The sequence below is a fragment of the Jaculus jaculus genome, chromosome 15 (assembly GCF_020740685.1).
Source record: "Jaculus jaculus isolate mJacJac1 chromosome 15, mJacJac1.mat.Y.cur, whole genome shotgun sequence".
Taxonomy (NCBI): Eukaryota; Metazoa; Chordata; class Mammalia; order Rodentia; family Dipodidae; genus Jaculus; species Jaculus jaculus.
In genome coordinates, this window is record NC_059116.1 from 15485760 (window position 1) to 15506087 (window position 20328).

Below are 20328 nucleotides of genomic sequence, written 5' to 3' on the forward strand. Positions count from 1 at the left end.
AATGTAGTCTCAGAGTGGCCTCGGACTCTGCCTCCCAAGCACTGGGATTAAAAGCATGTGCCACCATGCCCAGTTACTATCGTCCTGTCTTTGAGGGTCAAGTAATACTAATGTTTTCTAGAAGATATGTGGCAGATGCTTTCAAAAAAAAATATCAGCCATAATTAATTTAAAGTCAAGTTAGAAGTTTAAAGAGGACAAGAAAACAAAATCACTCAAAATTCAATATTTGAGCCAGGAACTATAGTGCACAGTAATTCCATCACTTTGCATTAGAAGGAAGTGAGCCAGGGCTACATGCTCTACACAGCAATACCTGGTCACCTTCCCCCATCCCACCCCCGCACACGCCCTGCATGACTGGGGGGGGGGGGCGGGGGAAGGAGGGAGACAAACCAGATATATACAGAAATTTAAAATTCTTACTAGGTTGGGTGGAAAGGCACTAGGAAATGAACAGCTGAGTTAAAATTTAAAGACATAGTATTTCAATCCATATTTAACCTGTCACAACAGAAAGTAAAGTCTGAAGTAACAAAAGGAATGGTTGAAAGCTAAAGGACGAATATTCACCTTACATCACACATGGACAATTCATTTTAAAACCAACCTACAGAGAAAGATAAATGAATAGCTTTGCCTTAAGTCAAACAAGCTACTTAGTTTTTTTAAAATTCGATGTCCATTGTTTGTTTGTTTTTTAAAAATCATTTTATGCTGGGTGTGGTGTCTCATGCCTTTAATCCCAGCCCTCAGGAGGCTGAGGTAGGAGGATCGCTGTGAGTCTGAGCACAGCCTGAGACTACATAGTGATTTCCAGTACAGTTTAGGCTCGAGTGAGATGCTACTTTGAACCACCCCCCCCAAGAAAAAAAAATCATTTTATCCAGTTAGAAGATTCCAAATAAAAGAACCATGCCAAAATAAGTGGTAGTATATATTCTGCTTATCTTGGGAAAGATTCTAACATATTTAATTTTTGTTATAAGATAAAAGGCTATTCAAACATTCTAGAGGAGTCAGATGCTAAGAATATAGTTCTTAGGTACAGACCTTCACACTCTGTTATTTTTCATAAGCAGCCACTCCTTTTCTCTCTCTTATAATGTAACACACTGCACTGCAAAGCAGACCTAGTAATATAAAAAGTCACCGGGCAGTAAATGAATCACCAAAATCAATAAAATTCTGGGAAAAAATAACAAGTAGGCACTTGTGTCCCACAGGGCAGAATAGTATGCATGGACACTTTTCTGGGATGGAGAGATGGCTCAGTAGCTAAAGGTACTGCTTTAGCAAGCCTGAGGAGGTCTGAGAAACCACTTAAGTTAGATGCCCATTCCTTACATTACACTGGCCATGGGCATACGCATCTGAAACCCCAGTCCTGTGCAGAGCACAGACTGAAGCATCACTGGGCTTTATGAGAAGTCTGTAAGCTCCTAGGTCACTTGGAACCACTTACTCTGGTAACAACAGGTGGAAGAGCAATGGAGCTGGATACCTGATTGTCTCTGCCCACCACAAGGAGCACATTCTTCAACAGACAAGCACAGGCACACACGTGCATGCGACACACACACACACACACACACACACACACACACACACCACGAAGAAATAAGAACAAGCACTAAAAGAGAGAGCATAGTGTTTTTTTTAAAGATTTTTTTTCACTTCTTTATTTATTTATTAGAGACAGAGAAAGGGAGAGAGATAGAAATAGAGAGAGACAATGTGAGGGCCAGAGCCTCTAGCCACTGCAAACAAACTTCAGACACATATGCTGTCATGTGCATCTGGCTTAGGTGGGACCTGGAGAATCGAACCTAGGTCCTTAAGCTATACAAACATGCACCTTAACTGCTAAGCCATCTTTCCAGCCCAAGAAGAGAGCATTGTTTTGTTACTTCTCTTTCTGAGTCAGTATTTCTAAGCACACATGACACACAAATGTGCTTGTAGCAGACCCACTCTGATCCGAACTTTCCCTTTTCCTGTGACAAATAAGGATTCTTTAGGTGGTCTGCGTTCTTATTTCCTTAAAGGCCAATAAAAACTCAGACCCAGTGTGTATGAAGTCCAAATATTTTTTGAAGAAATAATCATCACGCAATAGGACAGTGCACATTGTTTTTTTTTTATGAAAAGTAGTCATAAGGAATAAAGACACATTTTAGAATCACTGACATGAAACATTTAAAAAGAGAATTTATTCCCTGATCATTCTTACTACTGATGCACTTTTTTTTTTCATTTCAAATTTGAGTTTCACACATGTAGAAGTGATTCCAGTGGAAAAATACCTTAAGCATTGATCCTATTTAGGTGGGTAAATTACGATTGTTCGTAACTGATTCATATTGGAAACAAAACTGTAACACACACAATTATAGTGTCAAAACAGTTGATGCAGCAAAGAGCTAAATATGAGTTAAAGGGAATTCTATCATTTCACGTGTATTTTGAATTTAGGCACTAATTCTAAATAACAAAAACAGATGCAGAAATATTTTATATTGTTGGTACAGTGCTAAATACTTGCAGACAGTACAAATGTAGGAGATCATACCACACAAGGAATGTAAAACAATATTGCACACTCTCTCTCTCTCTCACACACACACACATATACATACATACATACATATATATATATATACATACATACATACATATATATATATATGTATGTGTATGTGTGTGTGTATATATACACACACACACACACACACACACACATACACATACATATATATATGTCGGATGAAGTTGGTTACTATAAACCAGGCTGCACCAACCACTCATAATGCATCCAAGGACTGTGCAGCATTCAACTTGGTAAGAGCAAATAAGAATCCCAAAGCCTCTGGTTCCTGTCTCCAAGCAGAGTCAGAGCCCTGACACCCCCACTGCTGGTGTGTTGTGTTTTTTGTTTTTTTTTTTCCGGGGCACAGGCTGGTGTGAATAGAAAGTGACAGCAGTGTGCTCCCTGTCACATTTGAATGAACAGCTAGTGTGACAGGAAGACTTTTCCTGTCAACACAATAACGGTGGCTCTGTGAGAGCCCAAGTTATGTGTTATTTTTCCCCTGGAGGGTAATTGGTACCTGATAAGTAAAAACTTCCTTCAACTTATATTTAAGTGCCTCCTGTTGCCAGCCATGGCGAGAACACCCCGAGATTGACAGGCAAGGCAGATCCCCACTTCCCTGGCACTTTCAATCCCTGGGAGAAATCGGGAAGAAAGGCATATATACATCCGACACGCAAATACAGTGACTTCAAAGCGTGATGTGTGACGTGAATAGAGCCAGAGAGAAATGGGACAAGGAGGCCCCGGGATCCTAGGCGGCGTGGATCCTGGTGCACAAGGTTCTGATGCAGAGAGGGCAGCTGACACGCTTCTTCGATGCTTAGCAATGAGGCAGAGTGGTCCTGACCCAGGCGTGAACCTCTGAGGTCTTTGCAACAGAGGCTCTTGGAAGAAGATTTACAGAAAACTCATGTGCAGACAGAACCCTGCTGTTTCCTCCTGTGTGGTGTTCCGTAAACAAAAGAAACAGACTCTGCAACAATTGGGCTGGGTAAATGGTCTGGGACTGCCAGTAAGTTTTACAGGAATGTGTGGCACTAAGAAGGTATAGGGAAGTAAAGGTTTGGGGTGTTTATTCATCAGGGCTCTCTAGAGGAGCAGAAGTGATAAAATGAATGTGCAGCATAAAGGGGATTTATGATCAGCTTGTAGTAGAGGAGCATACAGCAGTTGTCTGAAGTCTGGAGAGTTGGAGAACCTAGTAGTTGCTCAGTCCATGAGGCTGGAGGGCTCAGCCATCCCAGTCTGACAGTGAAGCCCTGGAGAGGTCTCGGCGAGCCGCTGGTCTTCAGAGCACACTGGAAGGCTGCGAAGCTGGGTTCTCATGTCTGCTAAGAACTGCAGCAACAGCTTAGGTCCACTGACCAGCAGGTAGGACAGGAAGCTAGGCAAAAAAAAATATTCCGTGCTTTCTCAGAGATTCTTTCAGAGTTCTAAAATACTTTATTTATTTATTGGAGTAAGAGAGAGAGAATGGGCACAGCAGGGCCATCAGCCACTGCAAACGAATTCTAGATGCATGTGCCACCTTGTGTATCTGGCTTGCGTGGGGCCTAGAGAATCGAATCTAGGTCCTTAGGCTTCTCAGGCAAGTATATTAACCATTAAGTCATCTCTCCAGCCAAGAGAGATTCTTTATATACTTCCCAGCTCGAGGAAAAGGTCCCCCTCCTCCACCAATCTTTCCTGGAAATGCCCCCAGAAAGCCACCCCTATCGTGTCCTTGCCATATTCTAAAAGCTTACTTTTTTCTAGGCTCAAATGCCTAAATTCATTCTAGCTTGAAATATGATCATGTGGCCTGCCTCATTCCATTCCAGTCCTCTCCCCAGTTGAAAATCTATCCTAGCAGATGTGGACAAATGTCAAGTAAATCCAGCTTTCCCGTCTTGCTCCATTTAGTATCAGCACATGGCATTCTCGTTAAGTGCAAGCTTGCCCATGGACACGAAGCCCCCTCTCTGCACCATGTACATTTATGCTCATGATCACATTCCAAGTGGCCTGTGATTCATTGCTATTTCCCATATGTCTATTTTAGACTTGCCAAGGGGGGAGAAAAAAGTATTGCTGAAATATGGTGTTCAAGCACTATTCTTTGAAAATGACATGTGCCACCATGGAAAATCTGAGGCTCACTTCCTGTGCAAGTCATATCCACTACTGACGAAAACATCACTGGTGTACTATTTGGCCAGAAGAACTCACGCAGTCCATAAGGAAGCAGTGCTGGGAGAAGGTAATTAAGGCCTAGTGACAGTTTGGGGATGTTGAGAGAGGGCATGACACCATTCCCAGCATGCCACTGTTCAACGGGTGCTTCCCAGACACATCAAGGCATCAGATGCTTCCACAGCGCAATGCCAGACCATAGAGGCAGACAAGCTCTCAGATCAGACGGAAGGCACTGCAAGAGACTGTGTCTTGTTTGCAAGGTTCTGTCTCAAGCGTATCTTATCATTTTTGGAAGAACTGGCCAAGAAGCCAGGGAAGGACAGTATGATGGCATGAATCATGGCCCTGCCTTCACATGTCAATCAAATCTCTTCTCAACCTTGTTTAAAAGTGGATTCGGTTTAATTACGAGCTGAAGAGATGGTGCGATGGTAGACAGTTATTACATAAGCCCGAGGGCCTGAGTTTAGTCACCGACACCTTCTGGAAATAGCTAGATATGTCCATGCAAGTCTTTCAGCCCAGTCCTGCGGAGACTGGAGGAAGACTGGCCTCGTTGCTCAGCTAGTCAGACTAAAACCAGTAGCTTTAGGCTCAGTAAGAGACTGTGTCTCAAGGAAACAATATGGACCAGTGGTGGAAGAAAACACCACAGCACTCACAGCTGGCCTCAGACAGTATACAAATGGGGCTGCCCTGTGTCATCCAACATGTGCATATTTCACGCCACCACATGAGATGCGCACCACGCATAATATTCACACACCTTCAAAAATAAGTCTTATTAGCTGTCATCATCAAATTATTGAACTGAAATTGCTTGTTTGGTTTTGTCTGCTTATCTGAATTTTGGTGCTGGGTCTCACTTACTTGGCAAACATTCCAACACTTTGTCACATTCACAGCCTCATATAACTCTTTTAACAAATTATAGCTTGTTGACACATTGATCCTTGGAAAAATGGTACTATGACAGGATTGTGTGCATGTGCATCAGAAAGTGACATTCAAGGGCTGGAGAGATAGCTTAGTGGTTAAGCGCTTGCCTGTGAAGTGCTTAGGCTCTATTACCCAGGACCCATGTAAGCCAGATGCACAAGGTGGTACATGCATCTGGAGTTCATTTGCAGGAGCTGGAGGCCCTGATGTGCCCATTCTCTCTCTCTCTTTCTCTCTCTCTGCCCTTCCTCTTTCTCTCTCTGTCTGTCACTCTCAAATAAATTAAAATAAATAAATAAATAAGAAAGAAAGAAAGTGACATTCAACATGAAAATGATATTTGAGGAATCATATGCTTCCCCCAAAGGACATACGAATAAAAAAGTACACCTAGGCTGGAGATTTGGCTTAGCACTTAAGCTCTTGCCTGTGAGTCCTAAGGACTCCGGTGTGAGCTTCGATTCCCCAGAACTCACATTAGCCAGATGCACAAGGGGGCACATGCATCTGGAGTTCTTTTGCAGTGCCTGGAAGCCCTGGTGTGCCCATTCTCTCTCTGCCTCCTTCTCTCTGTCTGTCGATCTCAAATAAATAAATAAAAATAAACAAAAAAATTATTTTAATAAAAGTACACCATATAACAATGATTGACAATAAGATGAGCTTCTGAGGGAATGTGTTCAGAGAGGAATGAATAAATAGGCGAGATTGGCTACACCCAAAAGAGGGAAGAAGAATCTAAGGGGAGCACTTCAGAACAATTATGAGGGCCACTGGAATAGAAAGGAGAAGCAAGGTCACTAAGATGTGAGCCTGTCTCCGAGGAGGAGATAAGCAAGAAGACAGTCATGCAGAGTGCCAGAAACGCAGAGCTGTCAGGGGGAAAACAAAGACTGAGCAAAGGCACTATTTATAAAACCCTCTGCTGCTGCTCACACTATTCTAGTGCTTTCTTGATAAGCCCTAGTTAATGACTCTAGCTATCACCTGCAATACAACAGATCTATTCCAGAATCCCATTTAATACAGTTAAAGGGACTGACATTTATCACTCCATTCACCGGAATGCAGAATTTACTTAAATGAAATATCTTGACAGTGGGAAGAATAGGGAAACAGGGACACTAGCTATGAAAGTTTAAAATGTGACATTTATTCAGAAAGTTGTCATAGCATGGTATAGATACCTACCTTTTTTGTAAAGGTAGCTTCAAGAAGCTCTCTCCCTGAGTAAGGACACTTCCTACTGTAGCTCCAACTGTGCAAGGAGGTTTCTATTTATGGAAATAATGTGGATATTCACCCCAGGGGAAAGAATTATTCTGCTCTTTCTTATTTCTCTTCCTGAGCTGAGCACGCACTTGCCCCCACGGAGCAAAGGCACACAAAAAGCACTCATGCCACAAGCCATTGTCTAGTTATTTAAATCTAATTCTGCACTTCAAATTTCTGGAAAGCAGTGGACAGCCATCACCATTCTTTATGGTATTGATCTGTCACATGCCTTTAACATCAGTCTTATACCTCAGATCTGTCACCTTAGCCATGCTTTATGTTTATCCTAATTCTGTCTGTCGCCAAAACCAACATGTTTGCCTTCATTTATGAAATATTATTTTCTGTAGCACTTGATCTGAACCTATGTTTTGCCTATTACATCTTTCTTTTTAAATATTTTATTCATATTTATTTATTTGAGAGAGAGAGACAGACAAAGAAGTAGGGAGAGAGAGAAAGGCAGAGAGAGAGAGAGAAAAAAATGGGCATGCCAGGGCCTTCAACCACTGCAAATGAACTCCAGATGAGTGTGCCCCATTGTGCATCTGGTTTACATGGATCCTGGAGAATTGAACCTGGGTCCTTTGGCTTTGAAGGCAAATGCCTTAACCACCAAGCCATCTCTACAGCACCTCATTACCTCTTTCTTTTCTTCATCTCTGCTGCTCTTCTTAATGACTCCTCCTCTATTTCTGAATATTTACAGTAATTTCCAAACCGTGTCTTTAAGCTTCATTTAGTTGTTTTGTCTCCGTGTCTCTGTCTGCGTCTGTGTATGCTCCACTCCACAATGCGCACACTGGCTCCCTGTGTCCCATGCTGTGTCCTAAGAAAGGGCTGCAAAAAGCAATGGCTAGGTTTTAATTTACTTTAATTTTAGCTCTTTAGGACTTGTTCTAAGTGGTATCTAAATGTTGCTGTATTCATTCTGCATCCAGTAGCAAGTCTATTATGTTGACATTTTCTAAATTTGATTTTATCCATGTCCCAGAGATAGACTCAATCAAAGGAAGACCTTCCTTTGTGGGTTGATGAGAAGTTTGAGAGTTGAGTGTTTCCATTCTAGGAACAAACATCATCACAAGGTTTTTTAAGAGTAAAGAAAGAGGTTAATTATGGTTATGTCTCTACCAAGATATAAAATTGGATAATTTGCTCTCTTTAGTACAAAGTAATGTTTAAAAACACAGCACTAGTTTTAAGTAATAGAGAATCTCTTCTGTCATCAGCACTGGGATTTACTTTAGAATTCACACTGTGTTTTCTGTTAAAACGGTGTCCTGCAATTGCCTTGTGGGTCTAGGTCTCTACTGCAGCATAAGCCACACTTATCACATTTGAAAGTGAGATGCTCTCTTATTCTAAAGTCTAACCCCCATCTTCCAACTGACATTAGGGAGGAACATATTTCTGTCATTAGAAAATACAAAGATCAGGGCCTGGAGAGATAGGTTAGTGGTTAAGGCACTTGTCTGTGAAGCCTACGAACCCAGATTCAGTTCCCCAGTACCCCTGTAAGCCAGATGCACAAGGTGTACATGTGTCTGGAGTTCATTTGCACTGGCTGGAGGCCCTGGTACACCCATTATCTCTCTGTCTGTCTACTTCTTTTGGTCTCTCAAATAAATAAATAAATAAATAAACTATATTTAAAAAAAAAAAAAAAGAAAATAGAAGGATCACTTCCACAGTGGCTATCTTTGGGAAGTATTCCTGAAAATGGCTCATGTCATTCATATCTTCCCATGACAGTATTCATGTGAAGCTCCATATTTTCATGTTCTCTCAAATGCTGGCAGACAGATGTCCAAAACTCTGTGTAGAATGATCTCTAGATTTACCTGCCTCTTGCGCTCAAACCTTCATGAATCATTCATGGTTCATTGGTACCACCTTGCTGTACGTTACAATGTCAGGTAAGGCATATCCATAGCCAAGCTTATTGTTGATCCCTCACCCTTCTCCCACCTGGGTCTTTACAACCTTGAATTTCAAGTTTTAGATATTGCTATCACACTTTTACCCTGGTTTAGAATTTCACTCTTGTCTTTAGCTTATTGGTGCATTGGCTTATGCAATCCTTTGTTTATGTCTCCTTGGTACATATTCCTGAGATCAAGGCTTTCATCATGCTCAGTTCATCAGAACTTAAAGTTCAGTGGAGTCCAACTTCTAATTATTTTCAACTAAATTTATCGAATGCAACACAGGAGCAGAATCATCTACCCTTCGAGCCCTATTCATATAGCATTCTTGCTCCAAAGTCTTTATAGGCTTTCATTCGCTTTACAAGAGCCTGAACTGACATAAAAAAAGAATAAGTAAAATCCAGAAAATTCAGACCAAGTAAGTATACTTTGCAGGCAAATGCTTTAACCACTCAGCCAGCCCTCCAGCTCCAATTTCTGTTTTGAAGGTTAGTATTAATAGACTTACACTTTCTCTTAGACCTTAGCAGAACCTCAACTTTTAGGTTGGTTGTGCTTTCATTTTCATGTGATTATAGGATTTTTTTAAATCTTCTTACCTGATTCCTTAAATAATCAATTGTTCATTAAAAAGAATTATTTTTCCCTCTCCAAGTTTTTGTGTCATCTCTGTGGTTTTGAATGATACTAACACTACTGTCAGTATATAATGACTTGATAAAATTCAATGAATTATTCTAATCCTTCTGTATGTGTTAAGGCTTTCTCAATAGTCAAGGATGGGATGAATTGTAGAAAGGGTCCATAAGACTATGAGAAGGATATACTTGTTGGATAGCATTTTCTGTAGATAGCTGTTGAGTTCAGCCATTGATAGTATACTTTAGCTCTGGTTACTGAAGACCCCCGTAATTGCTGTATCAGGACTTATCTGACTTTGGTGCCTTTTAGTGTTTGCTTTGTATAATTTGGGCCCCAATATTCTGTGCATGTGTCAATATTCTGTGTGTGTGTGTGTGTGTGTGTGTGTGTGTGTGTGTGTTATATCTCCTTGAAGAATTGTACAACCTATTAATATGTAATGACCTTCTTTATCTCCTTTGCCTGAGCTTAGTATGAAGCCTACTTTATCAGACATCAGAATAGCTATAAAGTTTGTTTTGAAACTTAATTTTCTTTATAGGGGATTTCCACTTATTGGTTATTTTTTCTAATTGGTTGGTTCATCCTTGTTTATACTCTTTTCCCCTTTCCCTATTGGATTACAGGTTTGAAGACTGCCTGGGTTGGACATGACTCATTCCTTCCTTGATTTCCTTAATTTGGCAATCCCTGCCATGAAATTCATTTTTTTCCTTATGCTCTTATTGTCTGAAATTATTCAGATTATACTTATTACAATTGGCAGGTCTTGTCAGTGCACTGGTAGACTTTAAGAAGGAGAAATCTCAGGCAGACTTAGGAGAAGTTAGATCTCCCACCTAAGCCTTTATATTCAAGGTTGGCTGGATGAGAAAGTTCTCAGGAGGGAGGAGGGCCTGGAGCAGAGATCCTGTCCTCTTTCCTGGCTTAAAAGCTTGTTTCTATGACTAGGAAAATAGCTAGACCCTTAGGAGAGCTTTACTGTCCAGCTAGGCAAGCTTGCTTCACACTGTGTTGCTGAGGCAACTCTCCCTGAGACCCAGGACTATCTCAAATTCTTTCTCCATTTGTTCATCACAGTCACAAAGTTGTTTCCTAGGCTGGTAAAGGTGGTGAGCTAATGCTAGCCCAACAGGCACTCCTCGGGCATCTCCCTACCTACCCACCTTTCCCTTGATAAATTAAGGGGAAATGATTTTTTTTTTTCCCCATAGTAGCTAACTTCTGATGTATATAGAGAAAGAGAAGAATGTTCTGGCCAACCAGAAACTAACGTATCATTTTGGTAGGTTGGAGTTACTAAGAATTATCTCCAATTCTATGGAAGAGGCTTAACACCAGCTTATGGAAGGACTATCAAATAAACTGTACATATTCCTCAAAACCACCACAAGCAAGCCAAGCAGTCCATATGGACAGGGGGAAGTATGGAAATATCATTGACCATCTAGAACCTATAGAACAGGCCATGTCAAGCAGAACTGGTGCTGAGCTTGATGACTTGGCAACTATAGAAAGATGTTCTTGCAGGAGAGCTGGCAAGAGAAGAATCAACCTTAAATGCAGCCAGTTATCAGGAGCAAGGGGCATCTTTACTTCCTAGAAGCTATTCCACTGAGGCACCGTTAGTTGAAAAAGAGAAAACAAAGGCTCTGTGTTGTCCGAAGGTCGGATATCGTGAGAGCTATTCCATATGCTGTTACCTTTACCAACCACAGCTAAGCAGTGTAAGGAAAAAACAAGAGGAATTATCTGAGTTCCGAAGATGTGAGGGGATATGGAAAATTCTAGTCATTATCAGAGGATACAGGAAGATCCCTGGGAATGTATTGATTTATTCCACAGAGATTCATATCTGTCACCCATCCAGAATCATCAAGAGGTAGGAACCCTTCCTTCCTTTTGGGTGTCATGAGCCCACAAGAGCACCCATTTTCTAAGCCCAGACTAAGGATGAGAATGTTGAAAACCCTTGAAACACCTTTATGGAGTAACAAATCTTTGGTTTTCCATCAGGCTGAAGAGAAACTAAACTTAGACTAGTTGGATTGTGTGTGTGTGTGTGTATGTGTAAAAGAAACTGTCAAACAGGAAGCATCTTAAGCTTCCTAAATTCCCTGGTATCCAGTGGGACTGAGCTTGCAGGCTAGGACTAATCAAATACAGAGTATAAAAAGTTACATTGCATTTCCTCTGTACATGCTAATGTAAATTGCTTTTTGACACTGCTATGATGTATTCACATTATCATATGCTAGGAATGCCTTGCATATAGAATAGAATCAATAAATATGTATCAAGTTTATCCATGAAGGATTGCAGAAATGTGGAACAGTTATGAATATTCCAAGAGTGAATATATATTAAAAGTTACCCATACCAAGATGTGTTTAGACAGGTCAAGAGAGGAGCCCTTCCCTTTTCATAGTATAAAATGGCTCGGTATTGGCTAATTTATGTGACTGTGTGAATGGGTGTCTTTTGCCTACTTTGGCTTGTACATTCCCATCACTGTTCTTCCTGCTGCTGTGCATTTACTCTGCTCTGCCCTTAGTGACCCCAGCTGCAAATGCCAGTCCAAGATTCCCAACTGCTCCTACTTAAACTCTAACTGATCTGCTGGATGCTCTGATGACTTCATTGTCAGTGCACATTTTCTTTTACTCTCATAAAGAAATGTGCAACTTTTGCAGCAAAAAAAAAAAAAAATACTTCACATTACTTAGCTCCAAGAGATGATCTCTTGCAATGGAAAATTCTTAGAACTAAAATATAGATTTTTCTAGGTTGAAACTTTCAGCAGCCTTCCTTCCTTCCTCCTAATGAGATCGGCAATAGTCACACCCACTTCCTTCCTCCTAATCAGTTACCACCCCATTTCCTCCTCTAATAGGATTGACTAGATACAAAACTTTCCACTCCCCAAAAGCCTACTTCCTGATTCCTAAGGGCCCTATAAAGTCCCCAGTCTGTGAACAGGAATGTGGAGACTGGGGACTTGTATTCTGTTCCACAGATCTTTTCTGCAATGGTTCACCCAGAATAAACCCCATTCTGTGGTTGAGTGACTCTCCTTAGTTTTTCTTTCTTCCTCCTCAGTGCCAAACTTGTACCTTGCCCTTTGCAAAATCCCATTTCCAGTTTGGACACTGGATACTCTTGTGCATCAAAGTGGCAAAATCTTTTGTAATTTCTGGCCTCAGCAAGAGATCCTAGCTCTCTGTATATAGTTCTCTGTGTCTGTTGGGTATTGAGAACACCAGCTACTTTCTGTGCATCTGAATTTTTCCCCTTAAGTTTGTTTTCATCAGTTTAAGCTAGTACATACCCCTGCCTCAAATTTTATCATACAACATGTCAAGATAGAAGCGGTTCATTTTCAGCTACATAGACTTGTAAGTGGAGCCTATGGACGCAGTGCTTGCAGGTTTGAAGAACTGAAAAAAAAATGTGAATTGTTCTCAGGTAAATCCCTTCTACTTAAATTCACTTTCAATGACTTCAAATGGTGACAACACAGAGGTATTTGTCAGTGTAGTGGTGCTGACTCTGGGTGTTTATTCTTGAGCTGCAAAAGGAAAGGAAAGAACTCATTCAGGAGGAATGTAAATGCATTTTCTAGGTTGTGGAGGAAAGGTCAGTGTCAACACACCATTCAGACTTCCTCCGTGATCCATGTTTGGGTTCATTACTGTGGAAAGAGTTATAATTTAAAATGTCTCTTGCATTCTGTTTCACACAGTCAGCCTTTAGGACAGCCATGACAACACAGGATTTCTACCATGGGTATATGCTCAGAGTTAGTTCACTTGATTTTCTCAGTCTATGCTTGAAACGCCACAGTAAACATTAGGAATCAGTTCCATTTGCAAGATTATTTTCTCTAACTTTTGAAACTAAATAAACTAAACTAGATAGACATGGTAAACAGAGAGGAGAAAGAACTAAGGGTGGGTAGGACATCCTCTGAGATATCCTAGGCAACAAATGAATCCTCCAAAGGAAGCTAGAACAATCAGTGTGACCCACTCTCTGATAATAATATATGAAAAGAAGACAAGTGGACTTACGGAATCTCATGACACACACACAAGATCCAACGACAAATGGATCAAGTGTTTGTGCCCAGAGCTAGAGAGCGCCGTAGATAACAAAACTTTCTAACAGGGGAAAGGAGCTCGCTGACGTTTGAGCTAAAATCCGTGTTTGAGCAAGACTTTCTCACCCCAAACTGTATCCTATAAGACATCAAAGCTAGGGTGAGGAACCTCAAAACAGCAAGCCAATCTAAACTCACTGTGAGGAGGAAAGGGGACAGTGTTCTACACAATAATTTCTCCATTAGTTGGGCCCTAGAAAAGAACCTCACAGTTTTAAAATATACACATACAAACAAAAGGCATGACTCACTACAAATGTCAAGACCTGTCATCTTCCAAGTCACCTGCTTGTATTAATCTCAAACAAGATCTTTGATCTTAATTATGGTTATGTATCTTCAAATCAAAAATAAGCAAGGGCTGGAGGGATGACTTAGTGATTAAGGCATTTGCCTGCAAAGCCAAAGGTCCTAGGTCTGATTCCCCAGGACCTATGTTAGCCAGATGCACTAGGGGGAGCAAGCGTCTGGATTTTGTTTGCAGCGGCTGGAGGCCCTGGCACACCCATTCTCTTTCTCTCTCTCTCTCTCCCTCTCTCCCTCTTTCTCCGTCAAATAAATAAAAATAAAATAATATAAACAACAAGGGCTGGAAAGATTGTTCTGCGGTTGAGGCACTTGCACTTGAAGCCTAATGACCGAGTGTAATTCTCAAGTACCAGGTAAAGCCAGATGTACAAAGTGACATATGTCTGGAGTTTTGTTTTGTTTTTGTTTTTTTTCCCCCAGTGGCTAGAGGTCCTGGTGTGCCCATTCTCACTCTCTCCACCCCCAACACCCCATGGATTGGTAGCACATGCCTTTAACCTCAGCACTTAAGAGGCAGAGGTAGGAGGATCACTGTGAACTGTAGGCCATCCAGAGACTACATCGTGAATTCCAGGTCAGCCTGGGCTAGAGTGAGACCCTACCTCAAATAAAGAAACAAACAATCAAATCCCCAAACCACCATGAACAACAAAACAAGCTGCCTCATAGATCTATATGGATACTCTTTAATGGTGATAAAATATGATAACAGTTTTACTACCATTTAGAAGCAATGACATCTTTCTACACAGAAGTGAAGGTCTTTGAGAGCAGAGTTTCTAATTTATTTGCAACACCCATAGTATCAGAAAAGTGTCATAGAAATTTGTATAATAGCTGATTTTCTTCGAAGTAATACCATTAGGAAAAGTTTACTACCTGCCATGGTTGGGAAAATTGAAAGAACAACTGAACATAAAGAAGGTCGTTGCCCTAATACTTGTTCAGGGTAGAGAAGACAGACAGGACCAGACACTGCATACTTTTAACTCACATCACATTGCATAGCCTCCATCAATGTAATGCAGTTTAATGCAGAATCAGATTGGAGTTTGAACACTGAATAATTCATGTACAAGTTACATAAATTTATTCTCATTTGCGTTACATTGTGCACATTTTAGGTTAACTTGAGGTTTGGTTCTTAACCCTTAAAACAAGTCATTCACTAAATTAAGCATGAATGTGTTATTGAAAAATGGACATGGGATCTCATAGGTGAAGATTTGGTGCCTTGGTGTGACTGTGCATTTAGTCAGGTTGTTTAAAATATTTTATTATTTATTATTATTTATTTATTTATTCAACGGAGAAAGAGAAGAGAGAGAGAGAGAGAGAGAGAGAGCGAGAGAGAGAGAGAGAGAGAGGGAAAGACTGGGCACACCAGGGCCTCCAGCCACTGCAAACAAACTCCCAGTGCTTCTGCATTCTATTACTGTTGCTCACTTGTTCAGAATTGAGTGTCTCTCTTAGAGATGTGGTGGGTGAGTGGGTGAGTGGAAGGCGCTTGGGTGGGTTCTAGAAAATGAGAAACGCACTGAAAATTTATGAAAGGCTGCTTAGAATGGGATAAACCATTCATTTCATAACCACTATATAGGAAATTGGGGATATGACAAAAGCCAAGAAATGGGAGTAGAATATAATGGCAAATACAAAAGAAAGTATTTTGACCACACACATCACATAAATCTAGAAGTTGGTCATCTTGGCTAATGTTGAGGCTGCCCTCTATCCTCAACACTCAGGCAGTAATTATTGATTCAGCCAATCAGATCACTTTGCAACACACACATTTCCATCTGCATTCCAACCAGTGACAAGAAAGACGTTAATGGCAGGAAACAGCCCTTGTCAAACTGATCATGCCTATACTATCTCCTAAAGACCATTTGTTTAAATCTATCTCATGTATAAGTCTATGCTGAAAGAGGGAAATGTCAGCCTTGTTTCTTTATGCTCCCTACCTAGCAAAGACCTGCATGATGAATGGAGTCGTATCATTGTTTCTTCCATGCTTACGTTTTGACACCATTGGCAGGTACATTTCTATGCTTGAAATAATTGTCTCTGTCAATCAGTGAAAACCACTGTTACATGCACAGCCTCTCCACTCCCATCTGCCCCACATCCACACTTCCCAAGCATAGCCCTGCTTAGACAGCCCTTTATCCTGCAAAGGACAATTGCACTGAGCATTCCACCACAAAGGTCTACACCCCAAGAAAGCTGCCACTCTTTTTCTTAATTAATAAAATGATCATTTTTTTTAATCACCAGCTATTTCAGAGCTGATTAATATAGACTGCCCTGACATAGGAAATTCTTCATTATGTAAAGACACAATAAGTTGTTTGTCACTAAAAGATAGGAAGGCAGATCTATCTAATTTGAATCAAGTTAAGTTTCCTGGACAAAGGATGGAAAGGCATGTCTTGTAGCATCTCTCTGTTGGCCCCATCTAGGTTCAGAATGTTGTGCTTAGGCAAGACAGTTTATCTCTGTATTTCTAGAAAGTCACGCTGGCCACCGGTCATGGGCTATTGATTACGAACTGGAGATCCAGAATAAGCATAAGATCCCAAACATGATCTTTGAAAACTGTCTAGAAGAAAGCCTCTAAAAAGAAAAATATGCATTCCTGTGGAAAGGAAGCAACGTTCCTTCTTCCACTTCCATCCTTAATTTCCTTCTCTTTGCTGCCCTTTCTTGTTCTTGGGGTATGGTTTTGACATAAAATATTGTCCATCAGTCTCATGTGTTCAAACACTTGATTCCCAGATGTTGGCACTATTTTGGAGAGATTGTGGTAGCTTCTATTCTGTGTTGTATGTGTTGTGATGGGCTTGTGTGTGCATGTATATCTTTGTGGGGAGGGAAGCATGAGTGTGTTTGTGCATTCATATGGGAGCCATGAGTCAATATCAAGTGTCTTTCTCAATTATCCCACCTTGTTTTTTTCTTTTTTTAAGTATGGAGATTTTTTTTTATTTGTTTATTTGAGAGTGGCAGACAAAGAGAGAAAGAGGCAGAGAGAGAGAGAAAATATGGAGGCACCAGGGCCTCCAGCTACTACAAACAAACTCCAGATGCATGCGCCCCTTGTGCATTTGGCTAACGTGGGTCCTGGGGAATCAAGCCTTAAACCGGGGTCCTTCGGCTTTAGAGGCAAGGACCTAACCTCTAAGCCATCTCTCCAGCCCTCCCCTACCTTGCTTTTTAAAAAATAGATTTATTTATTTACTTGAGAGAGAGAAAAAGAAGCAGAGAGAAAGAGAGGCAGATAGAGAAAAATGGGTGTGTCAGGGCCTCCAGCTGTTGCAAACAAATTCCAGACACATGTGCCACCCTGTACATCTAGCATACATGGGTCCTGGAGAAACAAACCTACATCTTTTGGCCTTGCAGTACCTTAACCACTAAGCAATTTCTCCACCCTCCCTTTAAATATTTTATTTGCTTATTTGCATGCAGTGAGAGAGTAAATGGGAGCACCAAGGCCTCCAGCCCATCTTGTTGTTTATTTATTTATTTATTTATATTTGATACAGGATCTCTCCCAGAACCCTGGGCTCTCTGGTTCAGTTGATCAGTGAGACCTATCCCCATCTTGTTTCTCAGTTCCCAAATTGTAGGTACAACCACATCTTGCATGTTATGTGGGGGATGGAGATCCAAACTGGGGGCTTTTGTGTTTGCACAGCAAGCCATTCATCTTCAGTCATCTCAGCCCCAGGCTGTAGAACCTTTAAGAGGTGGAGCCTCAGTGAAGGGGCCATGAAGGAGGTAGGCTTTGGAGGTTATAATCAAGCCCCACTTCCCACCCCACGGCTTTCTCCTTCTTCTTCATAGTCACACAGCTAAAGCCACCGACTACCATTCCTTCCCAACCAACCTGGGCAACAGTGAGCCTGAATAAAACCATCCCCTCACCCTTATGTTGCTTATTTTGGGCATTTATAGTGATGAGAAAATCAGAAAAAAAAAATAATAAAGTGTCCTGCCTGACATGAAATGATTCAGCCCTTGTGGAAAGCAACCAGGCTTCAGAGAAATCTGGGGGAGGAGACCTCCCGGCAATCATGTGACTATTTTCCTCTCCCCCTCATTCTTCTCTCACTGCTTCTTTCAGTTGTGTGAGGTGGGTGGGAAAGTGGGGTCACTTAACAATCTTCATAGCAGGAATTGAAAGACACTATAGAGAATATTGTCCTTGCTTAGTACCCCTTTACGTCAGATTTGAATGCCAGCCATGATCAGCATTGCTTCTTTATGAATTTTTCAGAGAAGTGGTCAAGGGTTTTGGTGGTTGAATAGCAGTTTAGTCAAGTGGTTAAGCACAGTATTGATTTACTTTTAAATTCAATGGTGACCTCAAGAGAGTAAATGGGAGCTTCACTGAGAATTAAACATAAAGATCAAACTTACACTGACCCTCTGCCTGCATCCCCACTTCATTCTCTCCAGCGTAGGAATGAGCTGTAGCACGCAAACAGTGCGTGCACACACACGCATGTGCACACGCGCTCGCGCGCGTGCACATACACACAGACAATTAAATCAGCAGTAATAAGTATTTAGAGATACTTCAGCTTTCTAACTTATAGCTCAGTTTTTTTTCAGCAAGATAGCCTGAAGTTGCTTAGGAGGAAAAAAAAAATATTCTTTTGATTTTGGACTTCAGATGACCCATCTGAAGTTCAAAGATGACATTAAAAAAAAAAAAAAATTCTAGATACACTTTAAAGGGATGCCCTGAGGAAGAGCAATTACCTTGGAATTGATTTTGCTATTCAAGTGGCTTCTCACTTTGGAGAAACAATTAAAAGTTGTCCACTTCTGGGCCTCAGATACTGGCATAATTGGGTATCAACATTCTCTGAGATGTTCTTGCGGGATGAGGGCACGATGGTCCCGCAATGAGTGGCTGTACACACACATTTCATCTTTGTCACTCCGCACGGCCCTCGCAGTAAGGAGACTGAATTACAAGCTGGTTTGCAGCCACCGGAGTCCTGCTGGCTTTAATGGCAACACGCACATTTCAACACATTTCGTTCAGTGTTTCCTAAGGCTATGTAGGCTTGATATCTGCAAATCCATAAATACCTACCTCATGCTGAAGCCCTGGCAGAACTAACCGGAAGCAGAGAGTGAGTCCCCATTCTGAGAGATGCGGGGTGTCAGTTGACATAGAAATTGTTAAATACAAGGACTAGCAGGAGTCAGAATCAGAAATCAGACAGGGTTAGCCTTCTAGCCTTGCATTTTGGAAGTATCCGCCCATCAAATTCATTTTCTTTGGTCCCTAGAATATAGAGATAACATATCTAGGGCCAGAAAACCTTTATCAAGATAAATAGGTGAATTTCTGCATTATCTCACAACAATCAGGAGCTAGGTGTCATTGACAGACAATAGAGAGAAATATTCTGTCTACAAGATTATTTATTCCTCAATTGAAATTATCATGCATGAGTTACTGAAGGTAGTGGAATTAATCTTCCTCTCTGAGGTTTGGGGTAAATATTAGCATAAGCATTACTCTTTTTACAAAATTCTATTTATTTGTTTGCAAGCAGAGTGATACAGAAAGAGAGAGGAACGGAGCTGCAAACAAACTCCAGATGCATACACCACATTGTGCACCTTGCTCCTCATGCGTATTTTATTTTTTATTTATTTAATTATGTGAGAGGGAGAGGTGGACACACAGAGAGAATGGGCACACCAGAGCCTTCTGCTGCTGCAAATGAATTCTAGACGTATGCACCGCCTTGTGCATCTGGCAAATGTGGATCCTGGGGAATCAAACCTGGGTCCTTTGGTTTTGCAGGTAATCACCTTAATCACTAAGCTACCTGTTCAGCCCAAAACAATTCTTTTAAATATCAAAGGCCACACCATTGCTTTATCTTGTGCTAAACATAGCCTGTGCAGGAGCTATGTGTGTCCCTGCTAAGGTTCTGGTCTCCCCTGGTACTTAGCTCATCCCTCAGTCTTCCTGTATGTACCTGTTCTTCACACACACACATGCAGTTTCCTTCCCCTGGCTTCAGAGCCCTCTTCCCTCCAAATTCATGCCTGCTACAGAGATAAATATCATTCCTCCATGTGAACTATTTTCATTTCCTGTGCTAAACTTGAAACTGTCTTTCCGAATCCTCCTTAATCTGTGTTTTATTTTGTCAAAATACCTTATCTGCTTAATTACTTTCAATTTGGTTATTAATTAACCCTTAGTACCAATGTGTGTAATGCAGCAAGACATACAAAGACAGACCCCTCTGTTAGTGAAGTTT

At 41.1% G+C, this 20328-nt stretch overlaps 1 protein-coding gene across 1 annotated transcript in view; it reads right to left on the minus strand.

Moving 5' to 3' along the window:
* Nucleotides 1-7806: 7806 nt before the first annotated feature.
* Neto1 (neuropilin and tolloid like 1) overlaps nt 7807-20328 on the minus strand; it is a 201866-nt gene continuing 189344 nt past the window's right edge. Inside the window, exon 11 of the mRNA XM_045135136.1 lies at nt 7807-7825. The gene's annotated coding sequence lies outside the window, so the exon portion shown is untranslated. The remainder of the gene's footprint in view (nt 7826-20328) is intronic.